Source organism: Stylophora pistillata, chromosome 1 (genome assembly GCF_964205215.1).
Source record: "Stylophora pistillata chromosome 1, jaStyPist1.2, whole genome shotgun sequence".
Classification (NCBI taxonomy): Eukaryota; Metazoa; Cnidaria; class Anthozoa; order Scleractinia; family Pocilloporidae; genus Stylophora; species Stylophora pistillata.
This window is the reverse complement of record NC_142519.1, coordinates 26934297-26950026: the sequence shown is the minus strand read 5'-3', so window position 1 is coordinate 26950026 and position 15730 is coordinate 26934297. Positions and strand designations below refer to the sequence as shown.

At 37.7% G+C, this 15730-nt stretch overlaps 1 long non-coding RNA gene across 1 annotated transcript in view; it reads left to right on the top strand.

The window, feature by feature from the left end:
• The first annotated feature begins 9658 nt into the window (after positions 1 to 9658).
• Positions 9659 to 15730, top strand: part of LOC111320575 (uncharacterized) — a 16553-nt gene continuing 10481 nt past the window's right edge. Inside the window, exons 1-2 of the long non-coding RNA XR_002693876.2 lie at positions 9659 to 13778; positions 14857 to 14948. This is a non-coding gene — a long non-coding RNA (uncharacterized LOC111320575). The remainder of the gene's footprint in view (positions 13779 to 14856; positions 14949 to 15730) is intronic.

Genomic DNA, 15730 nt, shown 5'->3' with positions numbered 1-15730 from the left:
AGTGTACCCTTTGACCTTCCGGGTAAGGTTCAGGTCATTTGCATACTAACCAGTGGGAAAATGAGAAAAATAGTTATTGAGTTAGAATAATAAATGAAAACATAATTGTTCTGTGTTTTCTTCCTGCCTTGCGGTGTTTTATTATTATTATTATTATTTATTTCGGTCGTAATCTACCCACCTAACTTCTTGCCCTTTCTCTCCCTCTTCTAGCGATCCAAATGGGGTTGAAAAAAAATTAATAAGGCTCCCAATTTAATTTAGGAGCCAAGGGTCGTTCTGCTCCTCAAGAATAAGTAAGTCACACGTCATATGTTCTTCCACGACAAGTTTCCCTCAGAGCTAGTGGAAGGATAAAGATACAGTTCGTAAGATACGTCAAAATTTATGATAGTCTTTCTCTTTTTTGACAAGAATTGAACGATTTGAAGGGGCAACCATACCTAAACCACACGCCTGTACGTAGTCTTGTTGTGTTTTGTTCTTGTTGATTAACCTATAGTTTAAAAACGATCCTATTTTTCAACGGTTTTAATATTTTAATGGCTGCCCAAAATCAATTAAGATGCAGGTAAGGCGCCTAGGTATTTTGCGGTTTCAATGGATCAAATTTGCACCAAATTTGGTCAGGTATTTGTTTAGGAAACTTAGCGATCACCGGTTGATTTTCAGGTAAGACACTTGATGTCGAGTATACGAAGAAAAAGTAAATCAAAGTAAATCGAAACAAGAATGGTAATCAGGTAGTCAGGCAGTCAAGCGAACTGGTTTTTAAGAGCAAACGTCATCCGACATGTTTTCTAAGTGATTTTAAAATTAATTTGGACAGGTAGAGGGGAATTAGAAGCGATATTCGACGTAAGCGATGGTTTACAGGTAGCACGTGTTTGTAATGTGGCCGATATGAACACAAATACGGCTTAGTTCTGCTCTATTTTGGTCTAAAATCTCGTTGTAATCGCACAGACTATGTTCTCGTCCAAAGTGGGAGTGTATGGCTCAATAGGTTATCATGAAAGCTTGCTTGAAGCCGAACTATGGGGAACCCAATCTTGACAATACTGGAATGTAGGAAAGGCGAAATACCCTGAAATTCTAAAGCTCAGACTGAATGTTAAGTCGAAACACAGCGCGACGGAATATTTTAAAACGTGCGATGACTAAATATTCTAGATTGTTTAATAATCCATTTAATGCGGTGCAGTTATGTTTTTCTCAGAATCCAATTTCTTCTGCTGATTGATGATTTCAATTCTCCTCCTTTTCAAGACTTTCTCCTCTAATGGATTTAGCAATCTCCTTTTTTTTTTGGGCTTGGACTTCCAAGTGAAATGAAAAGTGAGGTGAAATCATCAACAATCAGCGACCACAGTCTTGTTTGTGTGACGCTTAAGTTAAAAGCGCCCAAACCGAGTTGTTCATACATCGCCGCAAGAACCTACAAGAATTATACTCATGCTTGATTTAGTGATGACTTGGCTAGCGCTCCAATCCACATAGCTAACATTTTCAATGATTTAGATGACCAAGTTCAAGTTTTCAATTCTCTGTTTTTAAATGTACTTAACGTTCACGCACCCGTCAAGCGTGTTAAAATAAAATCAGGACCAAATCCACACATCACACCGGAGATTCGACAGCTCATGAGAACTCGAGATAAATGGCGCAAAAGCGCGACTAAAACAAAAGACCGGCTTCACTGGAATGCCTATCGGTTTTTTCGTCAGGAGGTCAAGCGTGAAATTCGACTTGCTGAAAGGGAACATGTTCGTACCGAACTTCACAACAGCAATGGAAATTCAAATTCCATCTGGAAAGTCTTAAATCGTTGCTTACCTAGAAAAGATCCAATATTTCTAACAACGGAAGATCACCTTTCTCAAGGGAATAGATTCAACAAGTTTTATACCTCTGTCGGCATATCCGCGGTCTTAAAGGCAAAAACTCTTGCCGAAGAACAGGGTTTTGACTCTTTAGACCATAAATCCACTGCATGTTCTTCTAGCAGCTGTTTGCACGATGACAGGTGTCCATCATTTGAATTTCAGCGAATTACGGAAGAAGAAGTTGGGAAGATTATAAGATCTTTACCGTCGAACTAAACTGCCGGCCTGGATAAAGTCACAGCCAGGATACTGAAAGACAGCTTACCAATAACACTGTCTCCAATTACGAACCTTGTTACTTCCTCTTTCTCTTCAAACACATTTGCGCAAGTCTGGAAATCAGCTGAAGTCATTCCTATTCTCAAATTAGGTGACCCTGACGAACCTTCCAACACGCGCCCTATATCCCTTCTTCCCATTTTTTCTAAAGTCTGCGAAAGGTCAGCCCCCTCATAGTTTGTTAATTTCTTAGATCAAAATGAAAAATTTCCACCCTACGAAGTGGTAACAGGATATTTCATTCAACTGAAACTGCTCTACTTTACTTCAGAGACGAGATCTTAAAGAACATAGACGACAAAAAGGTATCCGTGATCGTCCTTGATATGTCAAAGGCATGCGACAGTATACGCCATGATCTGATGCTGTTAAAAATTCATAGTATAGGTGTGTCCAGTGGTGCGTGCAGCTGGTTTGGAAGCTACCTTTTGCAACGATACCAAGTTGTTGATGTGGCCAACTCTGTTTCTGACCACCTTTCCGTGACTGTGGGTGTACCACAAGGTTCAATTCTAGGACCGGTCTTATTTACACTGTATATAAATGACGTCCTGTCCGTCCCGAGGCACTGCCGAGCAATGGGCTGCGTTGACGACACTAAGATTTTCCTCGGCCTCCCCCCAAGTCAAATTTCAGATGCAGTTGCTGCATTAAACAAGGATCTTTCGGAAATAGCAGGGTGGTGTTGTACAAACTTCCTACTCATCAATCCTGAGAAGACCAAGCTCCTGGTTATTAGAGTGCCGCAATAAATGGGAAGCCTACCACCTATTCCGCCGGTTAAATTGATGGGAAAGGAGATCAAATCTGTAATCGTGACTAAAGACCTGGGTGTGACTATTGGCTCCTCACTAAGTTTTAATGAGCATGTGATTAAAACAGTCTCTGATTGTATGTATAGGTTAATTAGGATCAACAGAATGAAGCACCTTCTTGATAGATAGACGCTACTTTCGCTAATTAACGCTTTTGTTTTCAGTTAATTATTTTACTGTTCCTCCGTATGGAGCAATACATCTGAAATAAAAGTGAAAAGACAACAGTCGGTTCAGAACTTTGCAGGCAGGATAGTCGTCGGCCTCAGAAAGTACGACCGCATTTCTGAAGGCTTGAAGTCGCTGAAATGGCTTCCTATTGCCGATAAACTTTTTTTAAATGACTCTGTTATGGTTCACAAGTGCTTAAATGGACTGGCGCCTGACTATCTCAGTCAAAAATGTACAGGGAGACTATAAATACATAACAAGAAACACACGAAATAAAAAAGATCTGAACCTACCAAGATGCCGGTTAAAAGCTGGGCAGCGATCGTTCGCCTACAGAGGCACTGCATGTTGGAACAGTCTCCCCAAAGACCTTAAGGAGGTTGCGGACATTAAAATCTTCAAGAAGAGACTTTTCAATATGCTTTTAGCCTGATTTTTATTTTGTCTCTATGTTATTTTAATTAGTTGATAAGTTAGTTCTATTCTTCTTGTTAATTATTTAGTCTTAGTTGGCATATTATGGCTGAAAAGCTCTGTCAACGGAGCTTCAATAAAATGTATGTATGTATATGAAAATTCACCAAAAATTGTATTTATAATGTGATTTAGTGACGGATACATATCTGTCCGATTTAACGAGAATAGAAGCAAACTTTTAGAAAAGTTTTTGGGATTGAGAAGGGGGAAAGGGAACAAGCTAGCAGACCTCTCTAGAAGCGTATTCCTTTACTATTTTTACCCATAGTCTAAGGAGACTAGTCACAAGATACTTTCTCTACACCAAATGTTACAATAAATTTCATCGTTCCACCAGTCTTGCTCTCCTTTAGAATACTTCGACTTAGTCATTCCAATTCTTAAAATATTTAATCATTGTACGTTTTAGCATATTCCGGTATGCTGTGTTTTAGAACATTCTGTCATTCCTCGTATTAGGATATTGGATCATTCCATATTTCAGAGTATTCGGCAATTTCGCCTAAACTATGAGTGATTTTTATCGCAAAACCGGATTTGAGGGAATGCTTACGGTTGTTAGGCCTTTGTATGAACGCAGAAAAATAGTTTCATAGGATTCACTTTTAATTCATTGTTATCAGTATCTTGTGCACTCGTAGGATTCGGAGACTTCACTTTCATTTTGTTCTTTTATTCGTATCTTGCGCACTTTTAGGATTCACTTTTATTCTATTGTTTCGGGAGTATTGTGCACATTCGCAGGATTCACTCTCATTCCACTGTGTCATCTATATCTCATGTATTCGTAGGATTCACTATCATTTTCTTCTTTCAATTGCCATGTCGTGCAATTGGAGGATTGATTTTGATTTCATTCTTGCATAAGTATCTCGCTTATTTAAGGATTCGCTTTCTCTGGATCGCTTCATCATTATCTTCAGCACTCCTAGGATTCTCTACCATTCCATTTGTTCCTTAAATCCCCCACTAGTAGGACTGATTTTTATTCCAATGTTTTCGTATGTACCTCGCACACCCTTAAGATTTACGTTCTTTTTATTGATTCCTGACGTTTATCTCGTGGAACCCTAGGATTAAATTTCATTCCATTGATTCGTTTCCATCGCGTGCACTCCCAGCATTACATTCTATTCGATTATTTCATTAGAATTTAGCATACTCGTATGATTGGCTTCCAGTCCATTTTTTGTCAGTGTCGCTTGCACTCCTAGCTTTACATTTTATTCGGCTGTCTCGTCAGTATCTCGTGCGCTATTAGGATTCACTTTCATTAAAGTTTTTCGTGTATATCGCAAGCACTCATAGAATAACATTTTATTTGCTTGTTTCGTTAGATATCGTATGTATATTGTGCGCTTGTTTAGTTCGACGGTAAAGATCTTATAATCTTCCCAACTTCGGCTTCCGTAATTGGTTGAAATTCAAATGATGGACACCTGTCATCGTGCAAACAGCTGCTAGAAGAACATGCAGTGGATTTATGGTCTAAAGAGTCAAAACTCTGTTCTTCGGCAAGAGTTTTTGCCTTTAAGGCCGCGGATATACCGACAGAGGTATAAAACTTATTGAATCTGTTCGCTTGAGAAAGGTGATCTTCCGTTGTTAGAAATAGTGGATCTTTTCTAGGTAAGCAACGATTTAAGACTTTCCAGATGGAATTTGAATTTCCATTGCTGTTGTGAAGTTCGGTACGAACATGTTCCATTTCAGCAAGTCGAATTTTACGCTTGACCTCCTGACGAAAAAACCGATAGGCATTCCAGTGAAGCCGGTCTTTTGTTTTAGTCGCGCTTTTGCGCCATTTATCACGAGTTCTCATGAGCTGTCGAATCTCAGGTGTGATGTGTGGATTTGGTCCTGATTTTATTTTAACACGCTTGACGGGTGCGTGAACGTTAAGTACATTTAAAAACAGAGAATTGAAAACTTGAACTTGGTCATCTAAATCATTGAAAATGTTAGCTATGTGGAATGGAGCGCTAGCCAAGTCATCAGTAAATCTAGCATGAGTATAATTTTTGTAGGTTCTTGCGGCGATGTATGAACAAAGCGGTTTGGGCGCTTTTAACTTAAGCGTTACACAAACAAGACTGTGGTCGCTGATTGTTGATGATTTCACCTCACTTTTCATTTCACTTGGAAGTCCAAGCCCAAAAAAAAAAAAAATTGAGATTGCTAAATCCATTAGAGGAGAAAGTCTTGAAAAGGAGGAGAATTGAAATCATCAATCAGCAGAAGAAATTGGAAATTGCATTCTGAGAAAAATCTAATTGCACCGCATTAAATGGATTATTAGATAATTTAGAATATTTAGTCATCACACGTTTTAAAATATTCCGTCGCGCTGTGTTTCGACTTAACATTCAGTCTGAGCTTTAGAATTTCAGGGTATTTCGCCTTTCCTACATTCCAGTATTGTCAAGATTGGGTTCCTCATAGTTCGGCTTCAAGCAAGCTTTCATGATAACCTATTGAGCCATACACTCCCACTCTGGACGAGAACATATTCTGTGCGATTAAAACGAGATTGTAGACCAAAATAGAGCAGAACTAAGCCGTATTTGTGTTCATATCGGCCACATTACAAACACGTGCTACCTGTAAACCATCGCTTACGTCGAATATCGCTTCTAATTCCCCTCTACCTGTCCAAATTAATTTTAAAATCACTTAGAAAACATTTCGGATGACGTTTGCTCTTAAAAACCAGTTCGCCTGACTGCCTGACTACCTGATTACCATTCTTGTTTCGATTTACTTTGATTTACTTTTTCTTCGTATACTCGACATCAAGTGTCTTACCTGAAAATCAACTAGTGGTCGCTAAGTTTCCTAAACAAATACCTGACCAAATTTGGTGCAAATTTGATCCATTGAAACCGCAAAATACCAAGGCGCCTTACCTACATCTTAATTGATTTTGGGCAGCCATTAAGATATTAAAACCGTTGAAAAAAAGGATCGTTTTTAAACTATAGGTTAATCAACAAGAACAAAACACAACAAGACTACGTACAGGCGTGTCGTTTAGGTATGGTTGCCCCTTCAAATCGTTCAATTCTTGTCAAAAAAGAGAAAGACTATCATAAATTTTGACGTATCTTACGAACTGTATCTTTATCCTTCCACTAGCTCTGAGGGAAACTTGTCGTGGAAGAACATATGACGTGTGACTTACTTATTCTTGAGGAGCAGAACGATCCTTGGCTCCTAAATTAAATTGGGAGCCTTATTAATTTTTTTTCAACCCCATTTGGATCGCTAGAAGAGGGAGAGAAAGGGCAAGAAGTTAGGTGGGTAGATTACGACCGAAATAAATAATAATAATAATAATAAAACACCGCAAGGCAGGAAGAAAACACAGAACAATTATGTTTTCATTTATTATTCTAACTCAATAACTATTTTTCTCATTTTCCCACTGGTTAGTATGCAAATGACCTGAACCTTACCCGGAAGGTCAAAGGGTACACTTTTTGTTGATGTAATAGTTATAAATCAAGGCTTTGTTCTCTGAAGTTTAAGCGAGTCTCTGATATCAAGGTTTGTCATAAGCCAAGAGAATCAGAGGAGCTAGGATCTTAAGGTTGGTCTACAAACTAAAAGTTTTCTGTTAAAGTAAATTAGCCCTCTTATGGTATCGTAATTTTTAAAGTTCTGGGTTTTCTTAATTTAGGAACTGGACATTTTATAGACAAAATTGTAATAGCTAGTTATGCGTTTGAGCGTTTTAGCCATGCAAAAAATGAGATTTACGATCATGTATTTTCAAACTTTCTTGCATCGTTTTTTCGCTTTTAATAGGAAAACTAATTTAAAAACTATAAGTCACGAGCTACATGTAATGGTCTCCTTATTTTTCATCAAAATGAAAACATTCTTAATATCAACACTGCTTCCTTTTTATTGAATCAAAAGGCAAAAAACAACAAGCAAATGACTTGATGCGTTAGTCGTCGTTTTGAAGTGCAGTGTTTCCTGCTTTGAAACTGAAATGAGCCACTCTTGGAGGTTACTTGACAAAAATATTCAAAAACATTTCGAGGAATATTCCAAAGCCCTAACATCCTCCAATGTCCTTCAAATCAAAAGGAAAATCTTTGGCCGCGCGCTAAATGTGGACACTTTTTGGACGCCAGACCGTGCTTTCATTACGCAAAAAAAGAGGTAAAGGAGAACTCGCTAAGTAGTAAGGTCGATTATTTTAAATACAGCAATTAACCAGAAAACTACTATGTAAAAAGATATTTTGAGTCCTAGGTACTTTAAACTAAAACACAAATTTACAAACGAAACTTTAAAATACAGCAAGAGAAAAGAACGAATCAACTCATCGAATACAGCGCACATTTACCGGTGGGTTACTTTGCACTAGTTGCAACTTCAACCGTGATTTACGAATTAATCACTGCTTTCAAAAGTGAAATAAAACTAACTGCGAAAGCTGCTGCAAACGATCAATTTTCAACTTTTAATATTAGGACAAATACATTACGCACCATTTTTACATCAAAACATTCCAAACGAGCAATGAAAAATTATAACAACGTAAAAGGAAAACAAAAAACAAAAAACCTAAAGTGCCAACTAAGTGGTGTTTGGATCTTTCACAAGATCTTTTACACAAAAAATATACCCGAAGTTTTACACTCTTCACCTCGTAAAATAAAAGACTTCATTGAGTAAACTACATAGAAACGTGTTCCGAAAAGCATTATGTCCAGTCAACTCAGTGGGTTAAAGACAAGTCGGTGGAAGTAATGTCAACAGAAGTTTTGGGCATGAGTCCGAGTTTTTGCGTCACTTTTTCCGAGGTTTGGCTCTTTATCGCTAAGTTTCAGGCACAATTTCGTAAAAAAATCATTAAGAACCAATTAGAGTATCTTACTCCGTGTCTGTTGGTAGTAATTTTGGCGGTTTTGAAGCATTTTAAAAAACAGCAACTTATTTTAGTTCTGGAAACAAGTGGCAAAGTACAAGCGTACCTGTGCTGGAATATCATGTGATGAAAAGTAGGAGGTGAAAGGCCATCATATCGACAAGAAACACTTACTAACACGACAGTGCCTTGTCTTTGTCGAAAAATTCAAATATAAATTTACCGCTATTGGGAGAAAAATTTTGGAGAACTTAACTGATGAACTAAATGTAATTGATTTGAAATTGTTAAAAATACATACGCTTTTTGGAACATTTTTTACAATTTGGTGTTTGTTGTCGCACAGTGGCTTATTGTTGAGAATAGTACAGTTATGATCGGTTTTATAGACGGCACTTAGTCTGATAAGAAATATAAAACTTGCGTGAAGCACCATATGCCAAAAAGACCCTTTCTACAAAGATCAGTTAATCACTCGCGGACGAACGACTAAGAGAAATAGGTGACTACTCCCTTGAGCAGACAACATCCTAAAGTCTTATTTCACTAGAAGGAAAAATCAATTTATTCGGAAAAGTGAACGTAGAACAAACCGAGAGAGTCAGTTTGTAATACTCCTTTCGTTTATTAAATGTTTTTTTGGTGTTTGTTTTCTGGAATAGCTCTTTTTGTTTCTTTTTCATGGATAAATTTTTAATAATGTTAGGTTTTATACACCACAAATCGCTCGCACTGTTTCACACATAACTATCTGGATCTTTCGTGTTTCTTTTTGTAACTTTTTTGCCGCCTATCCACACGTAAGTTTAATTCGATAACATTGACTAAGTTGCAACAACAACAATAACAATCTTCATTTGTACTCCCTTACCCGTGTCAAGTTAAAAAACGATATTGAAAATAAATGGAGTACTGGCTGTCTGGAATAGTTTTTTTTTTTCTAAAAACTGTCAATCTTCCGACTGATTTTTTTTTCCAATAATCATTCCATAAATCAGATCCCTCATAAGATTTAAAATTACTCTTTAGTGTAATCGACAGCTAAGAGTGTCTGGGTGTTCTTTTTCCGAGTAGGTTGTCCTCGAATTTACGACAAATTCTTATTTAATTTTGTGTATTTCACCAGAGTCTGCATACAATATATATTTAACAAATGGTAAACACCACAGCGTACACTATTGAGTTATGGATGCACGCGGGAGGTTGCTAAGCACGAAAGAAGCGTAAGAGTCGCTCGAGGCGATAGCCGAGAGCGACTCTAGCTTCTTGAGTGCTTAGCAAACCTCCCAAGTGCATCCATAACTCAATAGTGTATGGTGTGGTGTTTACCATTTGTTTTATAACATAACATTGATACATTGTAGCTAAAGAGTTCCCTTTTATTTAACAAATCTTACGTGACCAGAAAAAACAAGCGTGCGCGGAAAAATAGTCTTTGTATTTTCTCACGTCAGCAGCGTACATCCATGGGCAAATGGGGGACGCTAAATTGACCAATCAGAGCGCGCGCTTTACTCTGGTTATGTTATAAATTTATATATAGTATACTTATATATATTGGCTGATCTTTATGAACACATTGGGAGATTAAACAACTTCATATCATTGCCTCTCACCTCGGTCGACTTTGCCAACAAGTACGTAGAATACCATAATGAGAAATTGGGATATTCTGAGCCAAACACTGATTATAAACTTGGTGAGATGGAGCGACTATCTGATTGTTGTACAGCTGTCCAGGAGGTCATATCTAGCCCCCACGTTGCGTTTCCTGATTAGTGTGTTAGACCCAGCCAGCGCTGTCTAGCTTTGAACTTGTATACCTTCACCAAATTGATCAAAAATAGTAAGTATATTTGCGATCACAACAGGAACAACATAGCTCCTGTTTGGGTTTTGCTAATAGTGTTCTTGTTTCGGTTTGTCTAGTGGCCTTGGTTTAGACTAAAAACATAGTTCCTTTTTGTGTTTTTTGTTTTCGATAATCGGCTTTTAATCGCGTAGAATTTCAAGTGCTTTTTGTTCACTTGTAGGAACCCTGTGCAAATAATTGGGTTGGTAATTTTACAGAGAGGTTAAATCCTCCAAGATCGACAGGATATAACCCAAACATGTTCTCTGATAAAGTACTTAAGGACTTGTATTAAACTTGATTTAGTTATTTATCAGTTAACTGAATGAAAAAGATAAACCAGATGAGAAGTCTCGGTCCTTCTTGCATGAGCGAGTGTTCTAAAGCCAACTCCCCGAAGTTGGTAGTTGGTGGAGGACCCAGCCGGTGACTTGCTATTTCAATTTTACAGGGATAAGTCAGTTGAATGTGAATCTCATGGAACATACTCGATGGTAGATTCTGAGAAGAGTGGCAGTGACACCATAAGATGTTCAGGACATTTCGCTAAGGTTGCCTTCATTCCGACAAAACGGATGTGGCATGAGAAATTTTACACTACCAGAGGAGAAACCTTTAATTCACCGCTGTCTAAACTTATCGTTCTAGTAGTTGCAGAAAAAAATATCTTCCCCCAAGGCTTTCTATCCATCATAATCTTTTCAATATATTCCTGGAGTATTTTCCAGTAGTTGGCTGTTTACTTGAGTGGGAAATTGATGATGTGGCAGAGTTTATTTAAATATGTAGTTATTTTATGATTTACGAGTCTTTTCTTGCGCATCTTTTGCGACCGTCACCTGCTGACAGCAATGGGTGACGTTCTGATCAATTTTGTCATATTTTACCAACACTAATAGGGAAGGCTACGTTCATAAAGCTTGTGACCTTGCAAGATTAATCCCATTTTTATTTTCGATAACCTGTGAAGACAAGATCTGCCACGAAATTCCAGCCTGTAAGGGAGGAGCGTGACTCGATGCCTGATGATGGAAAAGTATACGAGTAGCGTACTTAACTTTCTTGCCTTGCGGAGGTCGTTTATATTCCATTTGATAGATATTTTTATCTGAAAAAAAGATAGATTTGATGGATAGTTAGTTAAGATATTATGTTAACTTTTATTCAGTACAAAAAAGCCCAACTTTAATCATTTACATTTGATCCTAAACCGTTTCTCCCATTTTAGCTTTGCGATTGATAATTTCATAATCGTCTCGTGTTTCATGATTTTGATTTATATCTTACTTTCACTTTAGTATTTCCTTTTTGATTTCAATCGCATCGAGGGCGGACGATGTTTGTACTAAGTGGGAAAGAATGTTGTGAAGTTAGTTGTCCAGGAGGTAGATCTAGCCCCCATGTTGCGTTTCCTGATTAGTGTGCTTCGCCCAGCTGTTTTGCTGCAGCTGCCTAACCAATAAAGTAATTAAGTACATGTATTAGACTTGATTTAGTTAGTTGATAAGTGTGAGTTTTTTTACCCACACGTGCTTGGAAAATACCTCAAAAAAATATAATATGGAACAATTTTAAGGAAAGAGTGTCTTGAATACCTATCACTTTTGTCATGCCCAGTAGATTCAAGTGCAGAAGTATAGAACAACATAAAAATGCAGCAACTTAAAATAGCGAACAAAGTTTTCATGACAACTAGAAAAAAGGTTTGAAAATGCTGTCTTTAAGTTACTTTGTTGTTTGTCTAGTAGGGTGAGTCTGTTTAGGTCTATCAATAACACAAAGGTCTCATAACATTATATTTTATGGGATAGAGGCGAGGTATATATAATTCACCATACTTAGTGATGTTGTCGTACTATGGCACTTAGAACTTTGCTCTCTCGAGAAAATGCTCTAGACGGTAGGTACTATAACTGACAAGTCTCCTAAAGCTCAATAGTAAATCATCACAGGTACTGACTCGGAGGTCATAGGTCTACTCTTAATCGCTGGGCCACTCCGAATTGATTTCCCGAGTAGCCCCTAGTGCCCAACTGAGGATATAATCATTTTCTTCAACCACCAGGACTAAAAGATTCCATTTCGTCATTTCTGTTACTGCAGCTTATGCGGAATTATTCTTTGCCATTTAAGCTTTCGTTTTTCAGAAAACACCCAAGAACATTTCTTCTGATGTAGCAGATGTCCTCAATGCGTCCCGTTTCTCGAAGCATTTCGAGTTCCAACTGCTAGAGCCTGGAAACCCAGCTCCCTTTGATGAGGTGTACATAGAAGCAATTCTGTTTGCTTTTTGTGCGTCACACAAACTGGCGCCCGGAGCGTGTTGCCCCAAACCGACCAAACCTGCTGAGCAGGAAAACGGCTGTTTCCCGAAAAGTGCGAAAACGGATGCTGGGGCTCGCTACTGTTAAACGTCGTTTTTAGTATTCGAGGAAAACTGGAGGCAGGATTGTAAGGATCTTGCAGATGATAAGAAACTAAATTTCCAATATGCTCTCTCTTTGTATCAACTGCAATTACAGAGGTCCACAATGCTTAATAAACGTAACAATTATAGTTATGGTGGATTTGGTTCTATTTAGCGCTGAGGCACTGGCGTTTCTTCACCAGCGAGAAAGTTTGATCAGGTAGCGGAAACACCCTTTTGACGTGGAACAGGGCGTGGTATGTTACATGGATCAAAAGCAACGAGCGACGAAAAATCGATATCCAAAGTGAATCTCAAGATAAGTTACGGTTCAAGATTTAAGTTCTCGAGGTCTCTCTGTTATATTTGTCTAAAAGCTCATTGATTTGTATTTCGCTACATATTTTAACACGGTACGCTTAAACAGAGCATGCAGATGCTCGTGAATTACGCCGGAGAAGCTAACTCTGTTTATTTAAACAAAACCACTAAATCTCAGCAAAATAAGAAAAAGAGATTTCTTAACTACATGGGTGTGGTTAATTGTGACCTCGGAAACAAATGACTTTAAGTTCGAAATCGTCTAACACTTTCAAAATTCAGGGAAGAATAGTTGCAATTCCCCATTGAAACTCGCTAAGTTTATAATCAGCCTTCAGCTTGACATCCTCCTTCGTTTTTTGATGGAACAAGACTAACCGAAGAGCTCAATGTCGATTATTTTGAAACCGCCTTTTAAAGTGGGAAAACTCATTTGAATTACAAATACTTTTCAAAATTAACATTCATAGTTGTGCTTGGTCTTGCACGTGGAGAGAGCTTACGAACTACAAGAAATTTCAGCGTCTTTTCCAACTTTTATGGATTCAAGAAACACATTATTTTGGCTTTATTACCTTGGATATTGTCAGTTTTGTCAAGGTCGGCGAGTGTTTCGTATGCTGAATGGAATGGTTAAGATTCGACGACGAGGATTCATGACTTCAACTTTTCCAAGACGCTTCTTCAGGTAAATAACCTTTGTACAGATATATTTTGGATGGAAATGCAACGTTCATGTTTATTCATTGTTGCTCGAGTAAAATTGATTTATAAAGTCGAATGTAAGAGGGGAGGGCAAGTTCACGTAATACAGAATAAGACATATCCTCTATGGCAGCTGCCAAGACAGTTTTTTGATCGTGTCGTAAGCATAAACGCCGAGAAATTCGTTACTATTGTTGCACCTATCGTTTAATTTCCGTTCATTTTTATATTAATCTGTCGTACTATGCACACTTTTTGTGCTGACAATGTTGCGGCCTGAAGTTTATTTTGAACGCGCTCGTTATTTCCCCTCCTTCCCGCCAAATGAAAGAGGTGAAACGTGTAACGTGGAATCATGTTTTCTGAATATCAGAGAATTGATTCCCATTCTTTATTTAGAGACCGCAGATAACAGAACTTGCTGTCATTTGTATAATCAGAGAAACCTAACATAATACTTTCGGGTAACCTAGTTACACCCCTAGTCATTTCATGCTATAGAAGACGAGCTAAGCTTAATATCCATTGTAAAATGTAGTTGCTATTATCTTGTCTTTAAACTCTAATATTAAGCGATATTTGGGTACGGTTGAGCATGATATCCTGAATTATCAATGTCGAGGGTCTGAGTTATCTGCCGAGGCCGAAGGCTGGGGCAGACAACACAGACACGAGGTTTGACAATTAATTCATGATATCATGCAAAACCGAATTTAATGATCGTGTTATTATACACTATTAAACAATCTGAAAAAGAAAACACTTCTCTCTGAGTTTGCAAAAGTTGGAGAACGCTACACGGACGAGAGGTTTAGAGACTAGGCAGACTTTGAACTGAACACGATAACCAAATATATATTTGCTGCAGATACTGGGTTATCAAGTCGACTTCACAGGCTATTATATATTGGCTGTAAGCTCTCGACCCATCAAACTTTTCATATTAATTCTAAAATGTGATATTGACATTAATCACTTGTATGGAAAATAATTATCCTTAATTTAGGTGCACACCGGTGTACATGAATTAAATGCATTTTTCTTGTTTTCTCTTTCATTAGGGAAGCTTCAAGCGCAAGTTTAAAATATATGCATGTCAAGAAAGTTCAGGAACACACAAAAAAACAAAAACAAAAGGAAAACATCAAATAAGGTGGGTTATTTGGTTCTGCAACAGTTCATTTAATTTATTTAAACTCGTATAGTCTGGAAAATAATGAAAACGACCAAAGTTGAAAATGTTGGAAACTGCGAAGAAAATATAATCTTTTTATCTTCAGTCTGTGATATTATCGATCTCCATCTGACTAAGGTCACTTACGAGTGGTTTTAACACTGTTGTTCCGAGAGAGAAGTATTACTTCCCTGTATCTACAGGTGATAAAACACGAGTTTCAAAGAAATACCTGACCATTATCAGTGGTGTTTTGATTTTCCTTATGTCCTCCCAAACTACCATAGCGAAGGCTAATTTCAAAGTTGGCTGCAATCAGTTGAAGCTAGTTGGGTGATGCCTGTTTTTGCCACAGAGTAGTAAAAATGTCATTGATGTAAGGTTTCTCTATGTCTTCCTTACATTAAGTACTTTGAATTTGTCAGTACAATGTGAAGTCTTTCCTGATCAAGTTCCTGGCATCATTTGAAATAAAAAAAAAAAATTGTATTTTCTTATCCAAAGAAAGGTATGGCCGGATGTAGTCAAATATTAATCCTCTTTTCTTTCTCATTAAAGTGCACCTAAACCCCAATTTTTTTTTTCGCGTAACAAAATAAGCGTACTTTTTGGAGTATTTCTGTGCAAAATTTTTTTTATTTGCTCAAATCTTCAATTTTCTGTGCCCAGTCAAAATACGGAAAATCGGCCGCCATCTTGGCCCACGACCGAGTTTAAAGAGGAATGGTTCTTGCGGGTAATGTGACGTCAAATCGAGAGCA